This window comes from Podarcis filfolensis (assembly GCF_964270895.1).
Source record: "Podarcis filfolensis genome assembly, chromosome: 4".
Lineage (NCBI taxonomy): Eukaryota > Metazoa > Chordata > Lepidosauria > Squamata > Lacertidae > Podarcis > Podarcis filfolensis.
Window position 1 is genome coordinate 55,974,198 of NC_139607.1, and position 27,110 is coordinate 56,001,307.

Consider the following 27,110-nt stretch of genomic DNA (forward strand, 5'->3'; position numbering starts at 1 on the left):
AAGGCAGTTTGCTATGTGTCTGTTCCTCAGGGAGCCTAAGTTTCATATAAAGCCCTAGGAGGAGTTGGTTCTGCCTTAGTTCCAAATGGCACCTGCCTTGAAGCTGTTCCTATTGCCACTCTTCTGATAAGCAGATAATTTCCAGCTTGTTCCAGTATTACTCAAGGAGATCATAATAATATGACCATATCCTATCTCCAAATTTGATAAATTATGTGTGGATATGGTATTAAGGCACTCACTGGAGCCATACTGTTCTTGTACAGAACTTAATTCTGTTTAAAGGGGGGGATGTACCCCAATACAGACAAACAAATAAAAATACTGGCCGAAAAGCACTAAGCACAACATTATTTGCAACTAAAAATGATGCAACAGCAGTCCTATGTAACTAGGCTAGCTGCATTTTTGTTTGAGTTTATACCTTTCCTCTAATAAAACTTCTGCTCCATATCTCTGCAGAAGTCTGGCTGTAGTGGTCAAACAAGGTTCCTTATTAAGTTAATGACCTTAGCCAGCCCTGTAAGAACCTTATTTGTGGAGATGTGAAATATTGTCATAGAAGTAACTAGGTAGTGATGTTGTAGTAGCCCCATCTGAGTCCCATTGTCGAGCAAGCAGGGGCTAGGAGTCTCCAAAGGACACTTGCCTGAGAGCAGAATCCCCATACAAAATCAGCTGTTCCAGAGGTCAAGGAATCTAGATGGTCACAGAGCCAAGAATACAGATGGAAAGCAGGAAGGTAGATCCAGGAACCACAGGCATTCTGACTGCTGCTGAGAGCTCTGTTTAAGAAGCCCAGAGTCAGCTGGTTCTCATCAGTGCCTTCTGCTCTGTGTCCTTGAAGGCTGATCAGCTGCAGGTGAAGTCACTCCACCTTCACCCCATTCAGGCAGCTGTTCAGCAAGCAAAACTGATTTCTGGCCCATGGCAGGTGTCTCCAGAAGGAGCGGGTGGGCATCCTCCTGCCACCTGGTTAGCTGCCACATCAGCCTAGGATTGTAGGCCAGGAGTGAGTCTCTGTACTTCTGCACTGCTGGAAGCTGGGATGACATACAGTCTGCAGGTGTCTTGAACAAATGTTTTATGAATTGTTCAGTGCTGGAAGGATTGAAGAAAATGTACCCTCTTTTAAAAATAAAATAACTTCATCTATAGAAAGCAGCTCACTCACTTAAGCCTAGCTCAACAATTCCAACTTAGAAAGACGACTACTATTTTTACTGAAAGCAGAACCCCACTCTGATTTTGAGGGGTTGGGGTGAGGAGATAAACATATTGCCTAGGAGGCTTCAAGAAATACATAGCAACAGGTGGCAACTCAGAAAGTTACAGGAGTGATTATAGCTTAGGTTTCCAAAAATGACACGATTCAATGTGGAAAGGGAAAGTACCAGATACTGGTTTGATTTCTTCACATTAGCTTTAGAAAAATAATTAGTGCCATCTTCAACCCATGCTGAATCACAAGTTTGTTCTCCCTCCCTCTCTCCCACAGAAACAGAATACAATACTGAAAACCCTTCTTGTTAGCTGCCACCCATACACTTGCCATTCCTTCTCTTCACAAACTGCATATTAATTTTTGATATATCTCCCATTTTCTTCCTAAGACCCTCCTCTTGTTTCAGTATTCTTTTTCCTTTCTTGCTCCCTTTCTTGAACTGTACCATACATGTCCAAGGAGGAGTTAAATGCAAGCAAATGGCACTGTTAGCAACGTACTTTTAAACTTTGCTCTGAAAATACATAAGCCAGTGTACACCCTGCTGAAATCAAAAGAAAGAGTGCTCAATTTTTTATGCTTTTAATCCCGTACCTGAAAATGTACAAAGGTAACTTTTAGTGAAAGAAAGCTAATGGTTGAGAGAGGCTGAAAGGTCCACTTCTCAGTATCCCTCCTTTCTTAAAATTTGGTAAAATTGCATTAATGAGTCATGTTAAGCATAATTCATTTTGTATTAACAGAGTGGATGAAATAGACCACTTCAGTACAAATTACCTAATAGTGCCTCAATTGTTGTGAAGTCATTATTCCAAACCTATTTTGTAACCTTCTCACATTGGTAAAGTGTATGTGTGTATCTGGTGCTAGATTTTTTAGTCTGCAAAATAAGTTTCCTATGTGTTAGGAACTTTTTATTTTCTTTTAGTGAATACTAGGCCCAAATCCATATAAGTTATTCAAAATGAAAGGTTTGGGACTTTCATTTCTCAAACATGTCGGCATGATATTAACTTTTGGTACCAAGGGCATCTTTCAAAAAGCAGATTGTGTTGGGAGTCTCAAAACAATGCTCTATTGTTTAAAGTAATAATAAAAAATCATAATAATCTCATTGGGCGTACCCAATGTAGCTGTTGTATCCTGCCTGAAAAATACTCCCAGCACCACTAAAATAAAAATCTGGATAAATTTGCATGTGCTTGGTATGTGTTTGGTAACATGTATTTGAAAGTTTGTCTACAGTCGAATCTTGATGCTTCACAACACAAGTTTATTCTTTCACATCCCTACTTTTCCTAATAAGTGGTCGTAACATGTTTGAATCATAATTTGGTGACTAGTTAAACCACTGTGGGGAATGCAGCTCAGGGAGGGGAATAGGGGCTTTTTAACAACTCTCAGCACTCTTAAAATCTCAGTATTTTAGAATAAAATGAAAAAGTCATATGCATTTCACTGGTATTTTAAATATTTCTGCAACTGTTTATTCTCTGTTACCAGATGTGTGTTTCCTTTTATATGATTTTTTTTTCTGTGACTTTTTTAAAAAAAATAAATTGCAGTGATTCTAAGATGAGGGCAGGATATAATTATAGCACTGAAGCTCACATTTTATTTCCGTCTAATTTACTAATAAAACTTTCAAAGTTAATTTTTGGTTGACTGCCGTCCACTCTTCCTGTAATTGAATTTTACTATAGCATTTTAGGCATGCAGCTGCATGCATAAGCTAGCTCTGTTAGTTGCTTTGTAATAGCAAAAGTAGGTGATTACACACACATTTGAATAAATAATATTTTACAATAGAGCTGTTAGCTCTTTTTAAATAATTTCAGTGTGGATAGGTATCACTAATTAGCTGAGTTATTTATGGCTGTGTTTGGTATAAAAGATGTAAACGATGTTGTGATGCATATTTGTAATATTTCTGATTTATATACCTTTCAGTAGCAACACACCTTTATTGTAGTTATGTGGAACGCCTAATTAATTTATCTACTTGCTATTATTTCCTGTAGAGATAATATCTGAAAACTACAGCAGCACAGCAGGAAAATTATATCTGTGCTATGCAGTGTGAATGTATTACAAGGGAATGAAACACATGCTTGTCATCACTAAAGACATGTCTTATGTTTATCACGAATTGCACTAGACTTACATTAAACAACTGATCTAAAAGCTCATGCTGCACCAACTTTGGAGTGGGATTTGGAATAAAAAATAAGCAAGATATAGATACAGTAACCATAATATTGCCAGCAGAGTGCAGTGAGAATTTGCCAGTAGGCCAATCTGATGTTGGGGTTTGTGGGTGAAGGTGGACATGCATAACAATTTAATGCACATTGTATTATGAAGTAAATTCAGGGTAGCAAAACTGTAGACAAGTGGCAAAAGAGATTTCTTGCTTAGGTCTTGTTATTAACTTATAAATCCATGAACAACTTAGGACCAGGTTATTTGGAGGACATCTTTAATGTGCTATACATTTGATGTTAGCTCCTCTGAGCCCGGTTTTTGCTGGGGAGGGCGGAGAATAAATAAAAATTATTATTATTATTATTATTATTATTATTATTATTATTATTATTATTTGTTATCATCATCATCATCATCATCATCATCATCTGCTCCTTTATTTCTATTTCCACAGGATCATTTAGATTTTCAGAATATGGCTTATTGGTTGTGATGTGATCTACAGATTATGTTTGGTCCCATGCTGTGTCATACTCTGTAATCCATAGTGGAGAAGAACTCCTCCCACTACACACACACACACACACACACACACACACACTGTCTTACTTAGCTGTGGAGTGTTCTATAGCTTGATTTGCCAAACACAATACTGAATCAAATCAGGAGTGGGGCAATTGTCACTAATCGCAACTAATGAACCGCCCTGATTATCAACATGGCAGGGTAATAATGGGTGTTAAGGGACAGCTAATCTACATTAAGTGGTTTTGATGTATCCATTACTTGTGGGTAACTTTTTTCAGATTTCAGTGAGCTGTACTTTCAAGCGCAGAGTTGAAGTAAGTTGCAATGTGAGAAAAGCACACAGTTTTACAGCTACTGTTCAAAGAAAGCAGTGAGCAACAGAGCAATTAACTGAGTAACCTATTGAGAGGTCACAGCAGGTATAGTGGAATGAAATTAGCACCTGTCTCAATTTAGTACCCCCTCACAAATTAACACCGGCAAAGTTTCATGGCTGAAAATGAAATGCACAGAGATATAGTTAAAAAACACAGCCTTGAATATCTCTTATACATTTCATTTGCTTTCCAGAAATGCTGGGAAATTAGGAGTGGAATGCAGGATTGTTGTAGTATACAGTTCACAAAATCAAATATGAACGTATCTCAATAAATTTGAATGTGTTTCAGGGAACCTTTTGGGACACATTTGTAATATAAACAGAAGGTTGCAAATGTTTCCCCAAATATGCATTCATCACACCGTCATAGAAAAAGAACAAACGTTCATTGTAGCACTGAAAGTCGAGATGGATGGATTGCTCAAATTCTAGTTTGTGCCATTTTTACATATGTTCCTTTTTAAAATACTCTTTCACTCTGTTCCCACATTGATCTGGATTTAAAAAAAATAAAATAAAGCCAAAAGCAGAATTCCACATGGGATTATTACCCATAGAAAGGAAGTAGCTACTCAAGAGGTTATATCAAGCATTGCTGTACCACTTGCACATCAGAAGTCCACCTGTGCAAGAGAACTTCCCCTTCTCTCCTCTGCAGCCCCCAATCCTCAAAATCTGCTCCAGAGAACTGGGGGACCCTCTGGAGCAGATGGAGGGGCATGAGGAGAGAAGAGGACATGGAAATTCTGTTGCATGTCACACAACATTGGATCCAGCCATCAGTTACAAGGTCGTGCAAGGGCTATTTTAAAGAAATTATTTCCTTATTTTTTCATGAACTGTTTTTTCCTGGAACTGTTGTTCCAGGAAGCGAAAAAGCCCAACTACTGCAAGAGCCTCCCTGTTGGTCTCTTGTGTAGGGATACCGTGGAGTGGGGAGTGGGGTCCGGAGGGAGCACACTTCCCCACCAGCAGGCAGCCACGTCTGCCTGCACGTGTGACCTTGGGGTGCAGGGAAACCCCCCCCCCAGACAAGCCACAACTGTCTGTACATCGTTCCACCCATGTCTGACCTTTTGCGGTCTCAGAAGTCCTGTCTGTAACATTTTCCTTAGAGACCTTTTGTCTCCTACGTCATACATTCAGCAAGGGGAAAATGACGCTGTGGAACAGGTACCAAAATAGCTCTGTACCACCCCACGATCTTGAGATGGAAGATGTGTAAAGCTCACAGCCCAAAAATGTATTTGCCTAGCTTGCATGTTTGTCTCAATAAAAGGAGGCTCCACAGGAATGGTGGTAGCTTGCTCGCTCGCTTCAGACCACCTGTACGCAGCTTGCTCGCTCAGACCACCTGTACGCAGCTCACATAATGATCAACACCTGTCTCGTGCCTTCACTTCACTCTTGATTAGTGGGGAAATGCAGGAGAGAACATGGGTCCAAGGGGACAGCCATGTTTTCACTATACAATCTTCCTGGGAGATATGGCATGTTATCACATTCCATTGCTTCCAGGAAGGCATTTGACGCTCCATTTTCAATACTGAGGGCAGCAGCTACATTATTATTATTATTATTATTATTAGTAGTAGTAGTAGTAGTAGTAGTAGTATTTAGCTGCTTGGAGCATCTGTTACATGCAAAAGAAAATAAGAAAAGGCAGTACCCGGGACTAGTTGCAATGATGTGTGGAAAACTCGAGCAATCTGAAAACAAAGTTCTCCTCCACAGATGCTGATCAGCAGGTTGAATTGTTGGAATGCAGGTGGCTTGAATTCTTCAAGCATCCCTAGCAACATGGAATTTGATACAAGGATATTTCTCTTGGCTTGTGCATTTTTGGAAAAGAGAAGGAAATTTTGGTGTAAATATGCATTAAAAGCAGAATCAGCATGTTGACGACTCCCAGGAATCTCTGATTGAATCCTTGATGATCAAAGTGGTACATGGAGATAGAAAGTATGGATAGAGAGAATATCAGTGAGCAGCCAATATCAAGCAATATCAAGTGTGCTTACTTGGAAGTAAGTGCTGCTGTATTTAATGGGACTTGGTAGGTATGTATAGGATTGAAGCTTTAGGATCTACATTTTAGCAGTGGCAGTATTAAGCAAATGCTTAACCATTTCCCATTGCAAATAAGGTTTTAAAGTGCTTAACTTCTGCTGGATTGTGCCCACTTTTTAAAATAAAAAAATGCAGACATGAATTCAGTATTTTCTTACATTAATATCTGGGTTAATAAACACTTAATAATTTATATTTAGATCTAAATCAGAATATTTTAATTTCTAAATTAAATAATAATCAGCAGAAGGGGAATTAAGGATGTCATTCAAATATTGGTACATTAATATGATGAAATTCACCTACTACAAGCAGCTGATTCCTAGTAGCTGGTAAAAATGACTTGCTTCTTAGCAGATTATTCTGGGAAGAGCTTCAGTTTGCTCTGTTTCTGGCTGCTCCATGAGGAGTGAACTCCAGCTATACAACCTCAGGGTTAACAAACAAACAACTACATCCTAGGCCAACCCCAACCTCTCTCACCACCAAAGGAACACAAGTGAATAGTAAAGAGAACCCGCACAAGTGACGCTGACACAAAACCCCACACATACATCAAGTAGAATAGAAACATTGCCACCCGACTCCACGTCTTTCCCTCTTTTCTTCCTAAGGTAACACTAATGTCTCAATAAATGAAATTGATCTGTAGAAAATGTAACTTGAAATAAATGACATTGCACATACTTTTGTATACCAAGAAGTCTTTAATAAAAATATGTTTGCTTGTGTTTTTTTTTTTAAAAAAGAATCCTGAGAGCGGGGAAATCACTTTCCATAACAGCAGATGTAAGGAGAAATAAGGAGGAAACTAAACTAGAAAAAATTCAGTGGGAACAGTGTAAAATTTTCAGATTGTAGTACTGGAGAAAAGTAGTCATATTTAATACTTTGTTAGGACCAACACATGTATCACAAAATAGTCACCAAATTTTTATTTATTTTATTTTTGCAACCCAAATGCCTGTTTACTATGTTGTGAGGTTTTGGTTGGTTCTAATAAAGGTGTGGCACTACTGCTGCTTTAAGATATTATTAAATATAATCCATCCCCTAAAATTCAGAACATTCCAATGATAACTGCCATAAGAGCCAGACAATGACTCAATTTCCAATGAATGAGATCCAATTGCAGCTTTCCAGATTCAGCAATCCCTCTTCCTCTTCCTGTGCACTGTTCTGGGGGTTCTCCCCCTCAGCCCGCAGAGGTGCTGACTTGGGCCCCAGACTGTGGGTGCCCATTGGCGTGTGCACACGATTTGACATCATGACTGCCACCACTGTCCAGTGCCACTACAGTGATTGGGCCAAGGCCTCTGCCACAGGGACTCTGTTGGGGGCCTCTGTGGCCACAGAGGACCCCAGAAGCATGTCTGCAGCTGCAATGGGCTCCAACAGAGGCCCCACAGTAGCGGCTGAGGCCCCAGTTCAGTCACTGCCACAGCTCCAGAGAGTCAGAGGTAAGGCAGTGGGCAGTGGAGGAGAAGGCTTGGCACCCACAGTGAAAATTTTGTGAGTGACCAGGCCCCCAGCCCCCCCCCCCCGGAGATGGTGCCAGTGACCCTGAACCAATTTAAGGGGTGGGAGCATGTGGGAGAGAAGAGAGGGGAAGCCATGTTGCACAAGTGGTAGTACTTGCGGAGGACTTTAACTGATGGGCCAGGTTACGTAAAACCCACCTAGTATGTTTCAAAATTAACTTCAGATTAGCAAAAGATTTTACATTAAAGATGGCTTCCTAGAATTCTTTCCTAGAATCTCAAGCTGTATCCCCAAACAGACATTTCATGACAGAGCATTGCACTAGGAAAGTGAAATTAAATCCCAAGGTGTCATTCTGCTTGCACTGTTTCTTGTGAAACATAGCCATGAGAATGGTAATATACTATATCTCTTCTATAACTATGTGAACTCTTGTACATGGATGAGTGGTTGAAACAGACAAGGCAAGTGGTTGTTTTCCTTTTGTTTATTGTTCCTTGACTCACTCAGTGTTGTATTCAGATGCCTAGGACTATTTAAAAGCATAATTATCTCAGACTATGCTTATTAAATAGCAGGTTTATTTTCGAGTTCCTTGCTTGCTTATTGCTACACAGACTCCTGTTCTTCCTTCTAGAATTCCCTTTCCACCAGTCTGCCTACTGTATGTCCTGGGGTAGACCACTCCATGCTCAGCCCAGAGCATTCTGGAATCCTAGTCTGGCTCTAGGAATGGATCTGCCATAAACATTACACTCACCTCTGCCCTAATTAATATGATTTCATTGAGGAAATAAGTCTGTTAAGGTCTTAGTGCCTGCCAGGGAGGGAGAATGTGTTTTGCTGAAGAGAAAACTTGGCTGCACAAAATATCATTGATTGCTTTGAAATGCTTCAACAGAAGCCATGAAAGCAAACTCTTCAGCCTTGAAAGACTATCAGTTAAAGCTATTGTGACCTCATCTGTCACAGCTATATCTCTGTGGCACAAAAACTTCCATCTACATCAGAAATCCATTAGCCAGTGATCCTTAATGGAAAAACTAACATAATGGATGGGTGAACTTCGGCATCGCTCTGAATGCATTCCCTGTTTTGTTTTGGTTTTTTTATTGTATGTGCTCATTTGCAACACCGGCAGCGCTTGATCAGGCTATTTGAAAATAATAAAATAGTCCAAAATTAACCCAGATTTACATAAACTATTGATAAATGCTGAGATTAATTAGCCTCTGTGATTAAAGAGCAAAGGAACAATGTAACAAAGGGCAAGATAATAGATTTTAATCCATAGCTCCAGGTAAAGAACAGTGATGCGAAAGACAGCCAGCCTTTTGTTCTATCCTTTGCAGTCCATCTGGGGGCATATTTATTCTTGCAGAACACAAGCTCTACACAATTGCTCATGCGGTCTTGCAGAAGACTGGGATGCCATCAGTCTGTCTCTCTTTGATTCTCTTTATTTTTCAGAAGAAGGCAGAAGATTGCACTTCACTTATAATATCTTCAATATTTTTGTCACCATCATGAAAAACCATATAAGGGATTATAAGAAAGACACTTTATTTCCATAGTTGTATGTCACCCCCTGCACCCCTCACCCCCATAGGAGCACATGGGACTGTCTAGAATTTTATTCCAAACAACCCTGTGGAGTTGATTAGGCTGAGATGTTGGAGCACACACCAGATCACCTAGTGAATTGATGACTGAGTAGTTAAAAAACAACAACCTTGGATTTCCCTAGCAAAACCCTAACATTGTAAACCGTACCACAGTGGCTCTCAAGGGTATCACTTCAAAGCAAGAGGAGAGGCTGAGGACCACAGAAGTTGTGTTCTTCTATTACATTTTGGAACTGAAGTTCATATAGTAGATGTAAATTCTGACTTGGATAAAATGATATTCCTATTATCATCATGCAGAATCCCATATTTTTGCTCCCAAAGGAATCCCAAGGCAGCTTAATCTTTCTGTGAGGCCCCCTTCATTCAAGCAACATATCTGGTTGGATGCTGGGATTGGCTGATTGCATTCTAATCTAGTTAGCTGTAATGAAGTTGAGCAAAATCCACTTTTATTTATTATTCTGAAATGATGGGGTATTTTGTCTGAGGAACTTGGCAAACATATCCACACACTATTTCAAGAGTGGTGATGATGGCAGAGGAGAAGAGTTCTGATTTTGATATTCAGAATAAGCAAATTATACTTTGTATTTGCTTCAGGTTGCCCAATTTAGCTTCTTTACATGTTACAATATATGGGATTCAAGAGAAACAGAAAAGTACTGGTATGTGTGTGTGTATCACACATACACACCTCCCATTTTGCACTGTGGGAAGGAGAGATGGCTTGTGGGCTGCAACCATCCATTTATATCCCACACATCTTCTTGGATTGCCCCAGCCATTCTGGGTGGCTTCCAATGTACATAAAAATATAAAACATTAAACATTTTTTTTTAAAAAAAAATACACTATACAGGATTGCCTTCAGATGACTCAGGGTTCAGATAACTCCATACCCGCCAACATTTCTCCAATGAAAATAGGGGCAACCTAAGGAAAAACAGGACACTGATTTCTGACATCAAATCAGAAACCGAGACGGCTTCTCTAATTCAGGGATGTCCCTGGAAAATAGGGACACTTGGAGGGTCTGCATTTCCATTTCCTGATTAATTGTATTGATGTCTCCCACCTTCATGTACCCTGCACCTCCCCAAATCTGCTCCAGGGGGTTGGAGGAAATCCCAAAGCAGAGTTAAAGAGTGTGCAAGGGGAGAAAGTTCCATTGCACAAACATAAACCCTTGCACCAATGAAACAAGCTGCATAACACAACACTGGATACAAGCCATCTGGTAAAACAAGTTATCTGAGACTTTCTATTGGGCCTCCAAACAAAAGCAAGGGACCAACTAACGGTTGAAAATTACCTCTGGGAACGTTTTTCCAACAATCACCCCTGGCTAGAATAAGATCTTTATGGGCAAAGCTCAAATGTCCCATTAAACTGGTTGAGAGTGAATTGGTTTTGATTTTGTAATATGCTATGTGTATCACACAACAGAGTATGTACAGGTTTACCTGTCTTATACATTTTAAGGTTAAATTTGTTGTGATTGCCCAACTAACCACCCAATACAAGGTTAAGACACTTGAAAATGAGTCCCAAGTTGCAAGTAGGAGGTTAAAGGTGGGTCCCCGATCAGGGCAGGTTGCAGCCCCCATTCTGGAGAACTTATCAGTCTGTTTCAGTCCGTTTGTTATTTTACATTCTTTCCACAACAATGGTTCCTGACAACTTCTGCTTCACTGGGAAATTGTTCAGAAATGCATTTACCATACAGTTATTTTCATTGCTAAGAGATCTTTACAGTGGGTATTGGTAGCTGAGAATGTGTTCCAAAAAAAGAGTCTAAAGAACATAGCTGTTCTTGCTTTTGTTTTGTTTTTTCCAAAAAGCAAATGGCTTGTCAAAAGTAATGTCTCATATAGAATGTGTTCCGCTGACATTTGAGTACCCAGAGATTTGGATTTTTTGAAAGTGGGGAACAAAATTTTCTTCAGATACTTAATGGACATTTATAAAGAAAACTCAAACCTGTGGTCTGTCTGAAATTTGGCCTTGCTATTTTGATTATTACTAAATACAATGTTGATTTGATTGCCTTTATAAAAACATGGCAGTGCTGAGTGTTGTCAGCTGACCCCCTACCCTGCTAGAAACTGAAATATAGTCACACTGCTTTTGTTTGCAGTTAACATTTATAAATGATATTAGAGGCAATTAACACAGGATTCCCAAGAGTAGACTTGCTAAATCATGAATATCTGCTGTCTGCTAGAAAGCAGTTTGCAGTCCAGCCATTCAAATGTCAGAGATGGGATTTACTTGTGAGTAGACATATATAGGATTTTACTATTAAATGTATCCCAGATGAATAACTATCTAACATGACAAACCCTGCTACCTTTGAGAAAAAGTGTCATTATATATATGAAGAATCATGCATTACTATGCATTACTATCTTCTGAAATATGAACATTTATTTCCCTTTCAAAGAGTGCAAATATATGTTTTTGTTAATGGGTTTTTTCTTTTTCCACACACACACACAGCATCCATATTCTATAAGGTAATAATTGCCTATAAATTATTATTTGGGATTGTTTCACACTATCTCTTATACTGACAGATATAACTAAGGGTGTTTCCAGGGAGGTTCTATTTTGCAAGTAAGATTTAATCTTTGGGTGTGAGCAACATCATGGGAAAATGCACTGGAATGTGTGAGATAAATGTGCTTGATGTGACATTGTATGATTTCCCCACAAACATATCATAATGAATACCATACCAAGACTGTATAACCTCTTCACAAACTTTGTGCAAACAAGTCAGGATCAAAGCTCAATAAAGAATATGTAAAGGTTTAGTTTTGTTTAAAACTAGGATTGGAGTGTGTGTGTGACTATAATTCAATTAAAATGCACCAACTGCATGAACCTGTTGAAACTGATAAGAAAACATCCGTTGGATACTGGGTTGTGTCTCATTTTTCCCTGACTTTTCTGGCTTTGAAAGTTCTAGTGACTTTTACTCTCACAATAATGTATGCAATGCTTTAAATTTTAATGAGTCTATCCAATTCATCATTTCACTCTGTCAAAATGTGTTAGCAATGAGGGCTGCTGGTCATTGCAAATACATTTCAGATCTGCTTTATGCCCAGAAAGTCATTCTTGACTCAGATAGCCTTGAAACCCAAAAAGTATTAGCAAATAAAAATGGAGCAAGAGAAACAATGCACTTATTTGGTGGAATAAAAGATTATCTTAAGAGAGACAGATTGGGGCATCCCTGGTGCTGGCCGTTGCCAATTTTATCCCTGCCCACTGTTGGCATACAGTCCTCAAGAGTTTACCTCCAAGGGAATTTAACAAGGGAAAAGAAATTGCCCATTCCAAGCTTAGGTCACCTGACCACAATTTCATTGTAAAATAAATCCTAGAAGGTCAAGAAGTCTGCTGCATGTTGCCTTTTCTCTCCATGCCTTTATTTCCATCTTAATTTGTAAAGTACAGATTCTGATCAAGGCAGTACTGGTGAAATATCTGTTCATTAACCATTGGCCCAAGAGGCTACTGAAATGAAAGAGCATTTTGAGACAGAAGGTGCATTAGTTTGGAAAAGTCTGGAGATTTATTTGAGACTGGAGGTTTCAGTTTAACTCCAAGTCTCAGTGGCTCTGATTTATTTGACCTGTAGTTTAACCTACAAACAGATCTTTCAATAGCTGAAAGTAAGTCACACAGGCAGCGGGGGGGGGGGGTATTCTTGATTGAGGATAACAAGTCCCTTTGTAACTTGTTTTGCTTCAGTTCTGAACAGTGGTTTTCTACTGCAGGACTTCCCAAATCTGTATTAGCTCTGGTCTAGGCCTTTTACTTCTTGGTAGGAAAAAGTTTCATTCACAGATCTCTAGCAGGCATTACCTCACATTCTTCACCACTGTGTGTCAGAAAACTTAGAACTGATGCATTACATACATTTAGGAGTTGCCAATGTGAAAAGACGGCAGGATCCCCAAGGATGAGCTGACTTCTGATACTAGGCCTGTTGGCAAACCAACTCTGCATTACAAAGGCATTTGCAAACGAGACATGAAGGCTGGCGACATTAATCCCTTGCAGATGATCACAGTGTCTGCGGTTAGACAGTCAGAGGAGGAATGACCACTGAGAAGAATGCTCATGTAGCAGCAAAACTGGACATCTTCATCTGCCTCAGCTGCAATAAAATACGTCTCCCCAAATCATTCTCTACGGCCACAGCAGGTGCTCTAACTTTCCAACAGTTTGACTTTATCCTTGAAGGCGCACTCTTCTATTGTCTCCTGAGGCAGACAGATGCTAAACCTCACAGAAGCCAATGTACATGCAGAGGTCTACACCTAGTGTGTCTCCTCTGTTAAACTTAGACTTGGAAAGAGCTGTAGCCAAAATAATAGGTTGCAGTGTGAGCTTGGTTGCAGTGTGTTCCTCAGTTGCTAATGGAGAAAGATGGTCAAAGATGTGATATGTCTGCACTGGCTGCCCCATAAGTTACAGGAGCAGTTTCAAGATTCTTGTATTGGTACACAAAGCTCTGAACAACTTGGGTCCAGAGTACCTTAATGACCACCTGAGCATTTATAGCCCAGCTTAGTTGCTGGGATCACCCAGAGAAGTTAGCCTTATGAACAAAGGAAAATAACACGAAGGGGATGGGATCACCTAGCTAAACCTACAGTTTCCTTGCTCAAGTCAGTGCTTAGCATAAGAGCAGCCTCTCCTATTTATCTCAGTCTAGTTTCAGGGACCACTGCAGCCCTTTCCATTCTGGTTCCTTTTTAATTCACCTTTCTTCTTGCTGCAACACTGCTCTAACCCTGACTCTGCCTAAGCAATTTTGCTTTCCACCTTTGCTTATATACATGTATTTCCACTCTGCGTGCCCTCACAACATCTTGGCCAGTCAGAAGGGCAGTAGAGGCCTGGTTGAGTTTCAGTTCTCTTTATTTCTTTAGATTTTGTTTTCTTCTTAAGATTCAGATTCCTGGAGCGGACATCTGACACTCCCAATGTTGAATTGCAGTTTTGATGGAGGGTGTGTGTGATTTTATGTACTTGTGCACTGTAACTTGTACATTGCTTGCCTCCTTGGTATCAATTGCAATGAAGGGTGGACTATAAATATGCTAAATAAATAAATAAAAAGTAACAACAAACACAACACAATATGGGTGAAGCAGTTTTGTTCTTTCAAACACACCAATGTGTTTACCAATAAAAATTATCTCCTATCTCTCTGTCTCTTTCTCATATTAAATGTCTTCTGTTGATAAGCTGGTAGGGAGGTAAGAGAGGGAGGGGAAATAAATAAATAGCCAAACTTTTTCAGCATACATTTTTATTATCTATTTTTCTAGTGACAAACTAGGTAATTTAATGACCTTGCCAAAAAAAAAAAAAAAAATAGAATTGTTCCTGTTTTCTTTCACCTCACCATTATTATACCTGACCTATGTGACAGGTGAATATGAGAGGTGAAGAGCAGTAGTATGCCTTCATTAGAGATATGTGTCCTCTACTAACCACGTGGTTCCTATACAAAATATGCACTTATAGATTGTCATTTGTTCCAAATGGATTTTTGAGTGGATGTTGATTTTTCAAGGACAAATACTGTATATTTCCAACTTTGCATAATATCAAGAATCTGAACTCTCTGCAGCTTTACAGGACTCTGAAATTTAGCAAGATTAGTGCAAAATGAGATATCACAGAGTTTAAGAAGGTTTGAGGAGGTGAAAAAAAATCAGCAGGAGGACCATGAATTGTGCCTTCCCTTTTAATGTGAACGATTCTTGCTACAGGACGGTATAATAATAAATGCCTATTTGTCACAGCTTGAGAAAGTGACTTTGAGCACCCATTTGTTTTAAGAGGTGGACAGAGTTGCAGTCAAACGCAAGACTATAAACTGAATGTAGTGTAAAAATGAAAGCATATTTCTTGATATCTTTCTAAATAGAAGCAGTTTTGATTTGAAAGTAATAAAAATTAACAATGACTTGCCACCTTTTGTCTACCACCTGTGATAAGTATATCACTCCGGCACTACATAACTTATTTTTGAAATTCGGGCGGGGGTGCTTATCAACAATGCTTATTATCATACACATGTGGAAACTGTACATGTGTCGGCTTTTCCATATCAATGCATATCCTTAAATAGGTGAAGTTCGCAACAGTTTGGACAAAAACCACCATTGTAGGCTCTTTCATATCTTTATCTGGATATGCATATGCGATGGGGTAAAGATCAGTGCAAATGATCACAGTCAATCTTGACTATGCATTCAGTTAAATAAATGAAACGACAATGTGTGAAGATGGCACACACTCACTGGTGACTGGTAGATTTAAAGAGTGAACCCGTTTAATGGAATACAGACAGGGATGTCAGGCATGGTGTCAGCATGTGCAAGGAACATATTAAATGCTTCAGGGTCCATGGTCTCCATGAGGGAATCAAAGCAAGCTTTAAATGCAGATCAAGCAGAGCTATTCACAATTTGTCGAGGTTTCACATTAGATACAAGATCAGGCTCCCAACTTCACCCACTGTTCCCAGGCAGTACAGTCACTGCTTTCCAGTTGGTACATCCCAATAGCCCCCTTTCCAAGGATTCAATATTGGGGAGAAGAAGGTTCAGGGGCTCTGATGCTGGCCCCAGTTGCCAGGTCCTCCCACATCCTTGTCTAGTATCGCCGGGAAAACTGCCTCCTTGCAAACAGAACTGCAGTTGAGCCAGGAAAATATTGTGGAGAAGTAACTTTCTACCCTCCTTCATGATTGCTTCCCCAGGCGTCAGAGCCTTTCTCAGGCTTGGGTGATAGCAGCTGCTCCTTGCTCCACCATTCTTCTGCCTGTGCTGGCTGAGTAGCAGCAGTCTTGGCTCCTTGAGATATGAACTGGAGCCACCCTGAAGGCAAAGTCACAGCCAAAGCTCTTCTGCCTGAGGCAGTCACCATCAAAACTTCACAGTGGGCTCCTTTTTTCACAGATGTTGAACCCCTAAATGTGCCCAATCTCTATCACCATGTGAATGTCATATTGCCAGTGTACATATCATCTTGGTCATGTGAATTCCTGGGAAAGGAAGTATAAATGATGTAAGAAATATTTGTACTGCCATGCATTTATAATCTTCCCATTGGTGCTACAATATGTAATTCCACTCTACTGGAACATAGAATTTCAGCTTTAGTGAATTTCTACATAGCTTCGAAGAGAAGATTCAATCCAGATCTCAGATATTATAGGAACATTATTGAGTTACCCACCAGAACCCCAAGAAGACATCTGAGACATTCATTGTCAGTATATTAGTGTATATGTGAAGTTAGGAATCCTATTTAATGCACAACTTTACATCTGGTTACATTGAACTGTACTTGACATTTTACTGCCCATTTGCCCAGTTTATTGATATACTTTTGCAGCTCTCCACAAAATCTTTCATAACAGGGAACTGATAGCCATGAGAATTAAAAGTTAGTGGCTTGAATACCAGAGGCTGTCAAACTTCTCTCCATGATTTCTGTCCCTGTATCAGACATCCAACATTTGAGTAAGGCCTTTAGGCTAACACTAATCACACATTAGTCTGCAGAGTGCATGCAGGGACTGGGGTTTCCCCATGGATTCTCACTCCCCCCCCCCCCGTTTGCACACTGAAGAGAGCTACTGTTGAGGCTACTTTAACAGGGCTGTCATAAGCATATGCAGCGCCGGGGTGCAAAGATCCACCTGGCAGCCCCCCCCCAGGTTGCCCAGTCCCAGGCGCACAGGAGAGCGGAGCCAGCTGGCTGCCTCAGCGTCTCACTGGCTTGGTCACCCCTGAACTTGCAACACAGAGCTGCCCTTAGAAGAAGAGCCCACCATGGCACTCTAGCCGGCAGGTGGGCTCTTCCCCAGACTCAACTCTCGGGCCCCAGACTCTGGTGCCCCTGAGAGCCTGTCGCCCAAGTGCCCCACACCCCTAGTGCCTGTGGTTAAGACGGCCCTGTGCTTTAACTATCATAAAGGAATTTCCCTAATCTAAGAAAAAACAAAACCCTTCTGCTGCAGCAGTCCATCCCGTATGTAAATAAGTTTCTTTCTTCTGCCTCATTTGATTTTATTAAATTCTCATTTCAGTAGAGAAGGGAAATTAAGGTCAGTAAAATAGCCTGAGCTTCCTGAACAAAGTTTTAATTGGATTCTTAGCTATGGAAAAACACAAAAGCAAAATAAGATAAAACTTATAATCTGATTGATTCAGCTGTTTCTACCTCTGTTAGAGCCAGGAGGAAAATTAGGGGAAAGCAATAGTTTCTATATATTTCTTTACACTAACACAAAGAGAATGATGGATTTGACTTAGAACTGAAAATAGCAAAAAGAGCAGAACAGAAAATCTAAGGGTCAGATGGTATGAAGAGGGAATAAAAGGGAGAAAAGATGCAGCAATATTTCTCAAGTGCTACTTGTAACAAGATCGAAATGGCAATTCCCATATCATAAATTAGATGAGGGCTGACAGTCAGTAAAGGGAACCTTAGTTCAGTGATTGATTTTCAGCCTACCAGGTGAGATCAAGTGTATAAACTTTACACTTTAATTGTATGAGTTCTAATTGATCAGTTTAAGCCACTGTATCTCATATGAATAAGCACTCCATAAGTGGGAAGGCACCACTGAAACTGCATATTTGCATATCATCTCATCCCAGAGGAGGCACACAGAGATGGACCTCCAATGCTGAATGCAGGGCCTGGGCTGGCTCATAAGGGGAGAGGGGATCCTTGTGTATTGGGGTCCTGAGCCACATAAGGCTTTATGGGTCAAAACTGAGCATGCCAGGATTGGTTTTATATGCTCAGACCATCTTGCCTCAGTTAGATCATGGCGACTGAGTTCTGCACCACCTGCAGTTTCCTAACTGCCTTTGAAGGCATCCGTCTATATAAAATGTTGCACTTATCTTGTCGGGAGGCTACCAAAACATACATAACAGAAGTTAAATTGTCCCTAGCCAAATAGGGATACAGCTGGACCACAAGTCAAAGCTGATTGAAGCACCCCACGTTGCCAAGGCCACTTTATCCTCAAACAACATAAATGGATCCAGAAGATCCAGAAATTATTAAAATATACAATCTAGCAATTGTATATTTTTTATTGTTGTTTTAAAGTACCATCTCAGATGAAGACATTAAAATCAATAAACTCTGGAAGCTCTTTACCCATTGTAGAAAACCATTGTAACCAGTCCCCCCCCCCTAAAATTATACACATAATTGTCCATGTCAAGTGTTAACCACTGACTTGGTCTCATTAGTTGCATTAGTTTTTATACTGGAATATTAACTTTATTCCCAAAAGACAGGTAGCAGTCAACAATTCAATGGAAAATTGTCCATTACACATTTCTTTCCCTTTGAGTTATTTCACAACATTTCAAGCTTAATAAGGTTTTGACATTGAATAAGTTAAATGGCTTATAACAATACATTAGGATTTTCTCCTAAAACCCTAAGGATACTGGGCAATTTTGAACTTCCAATAATCAGAAAAGGAATATATCATGGGACTCCACTGAACTTCCCTGTCTGCACAAAGAAGATACAATTGTTGAAGCATTTAGTCACTAAATGGAAAATCCAAAGGAGAAGATAAAAATGATATGGTGCTTCATCAATTACTTTTAATGAGGAAAAATGTTTTATGAACATATTTGCAGTAATGGAAATGGCATTGATTCATTAACAATGGATGGCAGTGGAGAAAATTATAAGTGCTACTTTTAGGTCTTTTAAATATGCAAGATTAGGAGTTTATAAGATTTCACAGCACAGATAGAGAAAAAACACAATGGCAAGCAACTTTGGTTACTGTGATATGAGCAAATAAATTTAGGGAAAGGGATAGTAAATTAACTCTTGTGAACAGGAAAGCAAAATTGAAGTAGATGTTCACATTCCTTGTGGTAAGTGAGTATGTTCTCTTCTGTAACAATATATGTATTCAGTTGCAACATGTATTCGGTTGCAATACCCTTTATAGATTGGGTATATTATTTGCTACACAGAAACTGATGAAGGTACAGCTTGAATATCTTTTTCTATTTCTGATCTTCCGACTTCAATCAGCCCACTTTCTTTGACATTCTTCCACTTAATTGTCTGCATTGGCGGTATCAGTTAAGACTCCAATTCTAAACCAACTTTTTTTGAGTTCTGGTGAGTTCCCACTGGGGAAAAAAGCCCTGGTTACCATAACCTTGAATTTCTGTGACACTTTGATCTCTTAAGTGCTTTGCTTCAATGCATGATGCAGCTATCACTCCAAAGTATTTTCTGTGAAAAAATAAGTGTAATATTAGTGTTCATATAAACATAATATTTTGTTTCCTAGTGTCCAAATATGTTGACAATACAGTTTTCTGTTACTGTTCAAAGCAGTTCATGTAGGACCTGATGAAACAAAACCATTCACTATGCATGGGTGAGAGGAAATGTTGAGAAAAAGAGACAAGGAAAAAGAGGTCTAGTTGGTATTCTCGTTGTAGTTTGAGGTAAGGGCTCAATGAATGCTAGTCATGTAATCTGATGACTTTTTCCCCTAAGTCACATGCACAGAGAGACCAAAAGGTTGAGAACATCAGGATAGCCATGCAGGATCAAACCTAAATTCTTCCTACTGTGACAGTCCTCACCAACACCAATTAGACATTTCTTAAAAACTTCAAAAGTGTGTGGGGGCAGGAATGGGGAGTAAGTGGTGGTACGGTCTGCCCATTGAGACAGCACAATATCTTGCATTGGCTCTGCCTGATTCACATGTAAGCACCAGTCAGACATTCATGAACTACAACTCCCATCAGCTCCAGCCATGATGGCCAATAGTCAGTTGTTCAACAACATATGGAGGGTCACTTGTTAGCCACATTTGGTCTAAACCTTCCTCATTTACCATTTAGTCATGTCTCAGAGGTTGTCTCCAACTGTTGTAAGCAAAAGCTGCCAAAAGGTTATTGAATATATATATATGCAAATAAAAGGTTCTTTAGCCATTTTTTTCTAAAGAAAATTTTTTTCCCCCAGGCTCAGAAAATCCTTCTTTGCAGCTATGAAGCATTTCATTCTTTCCATCGGTACTGTATTTCTCACTCCATAAGACGCGCTTGTTCTCTCCTAAAAAGTAAGGGGAAATGTCTGGTTCTCTCCTAAAAAGTAAGGGGAAATGTCTGTGCGCCTTATGGAGCGAATGCATGGTCCCTGGAGCTGAATTGCCCAGGGGCAAAAAAGCAAATCGTGCTTTTTTTCTTTTTTTAGTAAGAGGGAAGGGGATGTTGAAACAAAGCCACTGAGCAGCTGATCGGCAAGCAATTGGGAGGGCAGATAAGGGACTCTAGCGATAAAAGAGGCTGCCTGGGAGGGGGGAGGTAAATACAGTGAACTTGCAAGGAGAGGAGACAGGAAGATTAAAGCAATGAGGAGAGAAATTATAAGAAAAGGAGGAGCAAAAAACAGCTCCAGCTAAGGAAAAGACACTAAGCAGCTGATCGGCAAGCAATCCGGAGAGAGATAAAGGTCTCTAGAGATAAAGGAAGCTGCCTGGGAGGGGGGAGGTAAAAGCACATGGATTCTCAGGATTTTTGCATTGGGTCACCGCAAATTCACCATCAGATCACATAGCATGTCCATGGCTACAGCCTGCACCAAAAACACACACATTCACTGTTTTGTGGGGCCGCAATGGTGCAAAAACATGGTTACAAAGCATGGATCCACATGGATCCTCAGGATTTTTGCATTGGGCTACCCCAAACTCACTGTCAAATCACATATCATGCCTGTGGCCACAGCATGAACCACAAAAATAATACATCCACTGTTTTGTTCAGAATATTTTTTTTCTTGTTTTCCTCCTCTAAAAACTAGGTGTGTCTTATGGTCAGGTGTGTCTTATGGAGCGAAAAATATGGTACTTTGCTTGTTTGAGTCCCAGTGCCCTTAGAAGGCTTAACTGTAATCCTGAAATAGCTACCATAAGGAAATAATCTTTTTTTAGGAGCAGCCTGACAAAAATGGACTCCTATTTTTCTCTCTCACTGAATGTATATTCAAGCTTATTAATTTTCTTGGGAAGAACAGAGAAACAGTCCACACATTTGCAAGAAATGCGCCAGTCGGCACCAACCTAAGTGAGCTTAAATATTATCACACAAACACAGAAGGTGGTCTGGAGAGGTACCTTACCTGCATTATATTGTGATTTATAGTGCTATGATCTCTAAGCCTTTTGAGCAGCATCCTGTAATAACTGATAAGGAAGAAATATTGAGGCTCAAGCAGCCACTCAGGACAGCACTCTCAGCCAGTTTTGAAGGCATTGCCATCTCTATGACTTGGAAGTTAACTGTACACGCATAGGAACTCTACAGAGGGGTGAATTCAGGAAGTCATCTTCCCCCTGCAAAATGTGATTATTATTATTTCAATCACTAACCCTACTAATAGCTGTGATGGTTATATGAATCCTCTGGATTCAAAAGAGCCTACCAGATTGGACAAATGGGCTATCTCGTCCAGCATTCAGTGGCCAACCATATGCTTCTGGGAAGACCACAAGCAAGACCTGAGCACAACAGCATGATGCTTCTGAATACAAGTTCATTTCCTGGTTGTGGGCTTCTGAGAAGTATCTGGTAGATTACTGTATCTGGTAGATCTACTGGACTAGATGGTCTTTTGGTCTGATCCAGTATGGCTGGATTTTCTTACTCTATGGTTGTTTACTTGGAAATTGGCCCAATTGATTTCAGTTGGGTTTATTCCCAACTTTCGGGGGAAATTTATTTTAATACAGAGATTCCTTCTCTACACTTTCTGAAATACACAAACCAAAACACAACCAACCATCAAAATTCTTTGAAGTTTGCCATGCAGTTTTCTAACCAAATATTCTGTACAAAAAAAAATGCACATTAGGAGAAAATGTGGATGAAAATGCATATATTGTACAAAATAGTACAAAATGTTGCATTATATTAAGAGAAACTGCTTGTAAATATGTGCACTTTAGTCAATACTGCATGATTACTGCAAAGAAAAAGGAAGTTTCATTGCACAGCCAAAGTGCTTGTGTGAGAACTGTTTAGCTGGGTACTGCTCTATATTTTTTGCCGCTTTTGCAGGGATCACTTTATATATTTGATGGCAGTGGTTAGAGAGGAACTATGAATGACTTACATGCTTTGCATCTTCTGTAAAGTGGGATAAGTACTTGTTCCCGGTATCCACCTGTCCATTTCATGAAATCAGGAAATTAAATCAGGACGTTTTGGTGATAGTTCTCACTGGTATGGAGTACCAACATTACTTTTCTTTTGCTGCCCATGGTAGCCATTTTGTGATGATATCCATGGCACTTTTATCAATATAGGTGTTCTGGCACTGCATTTTTTTATTATTTTTTTACTAAAAAGAGCACTGAATGCAACTCATCTATTCTCTCTCCCACACAACTTCTGATGACCATTTGAAGCATCCCTCAGATATGGTATATATGAAGTTCATTACATATTAAACCCCTGCTTTCAAACATTCTGATATCATTTAATTCCCATGACATAGATACCATAACTGGAGGTAAGATCGGGCCCTTTTTTCAGCCAGAACTCACCAGAACTCAGTTCTGGCACCTTTCATGTGGGTGCCATTGCCATTATAAGAAAACAAGGGAGGCATTCATGGAGAGTTCCGGCACCTCTTTTTCTAGAAAAAGAGCACTGGATAAGATATGCAGATCCATCCATAACTATATTGTGTATCATGTAGCTCTGGCATAACTATACCGGCAGACAGTGTCTGAGTGCTCAGATACAATTGGCTCAGGCCTGGGGTCAATAGGTTTAACAGTGAGGTGTTGGCTTAGTAGGAACAAGACAGTACATTTTGTTCGTATACCACAGTTGACTGTACAGTTATGTCTATGCAGTTAGACATATCAAGCAAGAATTTACCTGTTAGTTTTAAAGAGAATTTTAATCACAGAGGTTTCCCACTCTTACACAACACCAAATATCTTTTTTTTAAAAAACCCAACACTTGTAACTGTGAATCCTTAAATGTAGTTATTTTTCTTCTGCATTAGGCAAGCGGGGGAATAGAAGGGGCAGTTAATTCTCCTTCCAGAAAATAACTCAAGTTCATGAATCAATGACTTGTGAACTATAGCCAAACCACCCAGAGGCTATAACAGTCTATCAGTTTAGAGCAGTTATGATGGCAGTAAATGTTCTTTTTCCTCATTGCAGAAGGAGGGGGAAGAGAGATTTAGTAAAGTAATAAGCTCTGCATACCCTCCTAAGGTGGGGTGGGGAGCAGAGCTCATGAGCCAAGGAACAAAATCCCCAAAGGCAATGGCACCTCATCAGTGTAACAATACTAGGATAATAGCAAATATCCCTTTCCCCCTGTGAGTATGTATGAAAAATGAGTAAGTAATAAGCTGGGCAAGCAGACTTAAAATATACTCCCACTGCATGTCTCTGAAATGCATGAAGCTGTGTAATAGAGAATAGACAGGCACTCTAGAGGAAAGCGGAGTTGTCACCGATCTCGCCATTTCTAATTGATATAGTTTAGAAACAATGGCTTTCCAGATAGACTTTAGCAGTTGGGTATTCTGCCATGCTTGTCACTTATGAAACATGTTTTTCCCCAGGCTGCAATACTGATGGAGAGCTGCAAATAGAAGCAGTGAACTGACTAGCCATGGGTTAACGGGCTGATGTCAAAGGACACAAGTTATTTTTCTAATTATGGCAATTATCAAATAAAGGAAAACCACTCTAGATCAGACTAAGGATCCATATAGTCAAGTATTCTTGTCACAGCAATGCCCAACCAGATTAATCTAGGAGCCTCACAATGAGGGTATGAAGGCACCAGTCTGCTCCTAGTATCTGATGTTCCAGGCATAGGCAAACTCGGCCCTCCAGATGTTTTGGGACTACAACTCCCATCATCCCTAACTGACAGGACCAGAGGTCAGGGATGATGGGGATTGTAGTCCTAAAACATCTGGAGGGCCGAGTTTGCCTATGCCTGTGATGTTCATTATTCAGTATGCCCCACAGAAGTAGAAAGTAAATCTTATTGATGATATTAGGTTTCAAATAAGCATGCTTGGGATTGTGTGTGTTTAGGAGAAGACTGTGTTTATGAGCTTGTGGGAAGCACATTTGTTAACAGAAATGGGAAGAGGTATCTTAACATGTCTAAAGTTATCCGGATCATGGGCTAAACGTAAAAAATGAACATAATCAACTTGGGTGACAGCTGAAAATCATGTATGGAAAAAGGAGAAAATCAACACTGTTGTCACAAGCTCTGCTGTTTATTCCATCTTATCATAGATGTAGCTGTTAAAGAGTTAGGGCTAAAGATATAAGCAATATGATCGAGAAAAATATGTGTTGTTTCTATCTGATAAGTTATTTTCTCTTTCTTCTTTTCTTTTTAAAGACCCAGTGACAATCAAAGAATAGCATATTGGGAGAAGTCTGGATAATTAACATGAATCTAGTGACAAACAGAGCATGACATCAATTACCAACACCTGTGTGCTTCAAAAAGACAGTTTTTCATCCAATACCAATGAGTGTTAACGCCAGCATGTGGAGTCAGCACGAGGGCACTCCATTCAATAACAATTATGTTTCTAGGAGTGTAATACAAAAGCGGACAGCAACAGAAAGAGGAAGGCATGTCAGAGGAAAAAAAAGAGTGAAATAAAAGTTGCCATTGTACACAGTCATTTACAAGAGCTGGTTGCATGAAAACATGTGGCCACCATTTTCTAGAGTTAGTTCTTTCTTCTTCTTTGGCGATCACTCATAGCCGAATAAGATTGTCTTCCATAAACACAGTTTTAACAATGAGTCCGTAAGTGACTGTGGAGGCTAATTCTGGATCCACACATCCTTCCACAGTGGGGACATTGGTTTCTGGGCAGGAGTTGATCACAGTCTGGATTTGCCAAGCGTGCCTTCCTCTTAGCACATTTCTCCCTTGCGTCCTGAGTTCGAGTGTCTTCAAAGCTCATGATACCTTTGGTAAAGGTGGTTCTCCAATTGGAGAGCTTGCAATTTTCCCAATTGCTGGTGTTTATACTACATTTTTTTAGATTTGGCTTGAGACAATCTTTAAACCTCTTTTGTTGACCACCAGCATTACGCTTTCCATTTTTAAGTTCAGAAAAAAGTAGTTGCTTTAGAAGACCGTAATCAGGCATTGAATCATTGCTTCAACACTGGTGATCTTTGCTTCTTCCAGTACACTGGTATTAATTTGCCTGTCTTCCCAAGTGATGTGTAGTTTCCCAAGTGATGTGTAGTGAAGTTTGCCTGTCTTCCCAATGGAGACACCATTGATGGAATCTTTCAAGGAGTTGGAGATGGCGTTTATAAGTGGTCTATGTTTCACAAGCATACAGTAAGGTTGGTAGTACAATAGATTTGCAAACAAGCATTTTGTTTTTCCTGCGAATGTCCCATCCTCAAACATTTTGCACTTCAATCGGGAGAAAGCCGCACTCGCAGAGCTCAGGCGATGCTGGATTTCGGCATCAGTGTCTGCCCTTGTGGAAAGATAACTGACCAGGTAGGAGAAGTGTTTGACATTTTCTAGTGTGACATGAGCCAGTGTGGTGTAGTGGTTAAGAGCGGTAGTCTCGTAATCTGGGGAACTGGGTTCGCGTCTCCGCTCCTTCACATGCGGCTGCTGGGTGACCTTGGGCCAGTCACGCTTCTTTGAAGTCTCTCAGCCCCACTCACCTCACAGAGTGTTTGTTGTGGGGGAGGAAGGAAAAGGAGAATGTTAGCTGCTTTGAGACTCCTTAAAGGGAGTGAAAGGCGGGATATCAAATCCAAACTCTTCTTCTTCTTCTTCCAACGTTACACCATTGAGTTGGATTTGTGACACTGCAGAGGGGTTATTTTGTACTTGTTAGTGCAGCACTTTGGTTTTTTGGATGTTGAGCAATAGGCCAAGCTTTTCGTAAACTTCTGCGAAGATATTTAGGATGGTTTGGAGGTCATCCTCTGAGCTGTGCACACACTACGTTGTCATCAGCATACTGAAGCTCTATGATGGAAGTTACGGTAACCTTTCTCTTTGCTTTCAGCCTGCTCAGATTGAAGAGCTTTCCACAGCAAAATCAAACAGGCATTTTTTGCAATAGAGAAAGGAGGTACTACAGCAACCACAACAACCATTCTAATGAAGAACCAGGCAATTCTGTCATCAGCCACATTCCTGATGACACTGCCATATTAGACATACACAGACCATCAATCAACCAATGTCAATTGATATCACACCAAGAGTATATGACATAGCTTAGTCTACACACAATTTAGAAACAGGTTATCAATAGAAGTTTAGGACACCACCTCTTTTAGTATACCTTGCCAAAGGATTTGGGAACTTGATCCAGCATTTGGGATGAATCCTTATATTCTCCATCCTCCATGGATATTTAACAGGTGAGTGGGACTGTCCATCTATTTTTGCATGTAAGGTTTGAAATCAAACTGCATGGGCAAAGGCA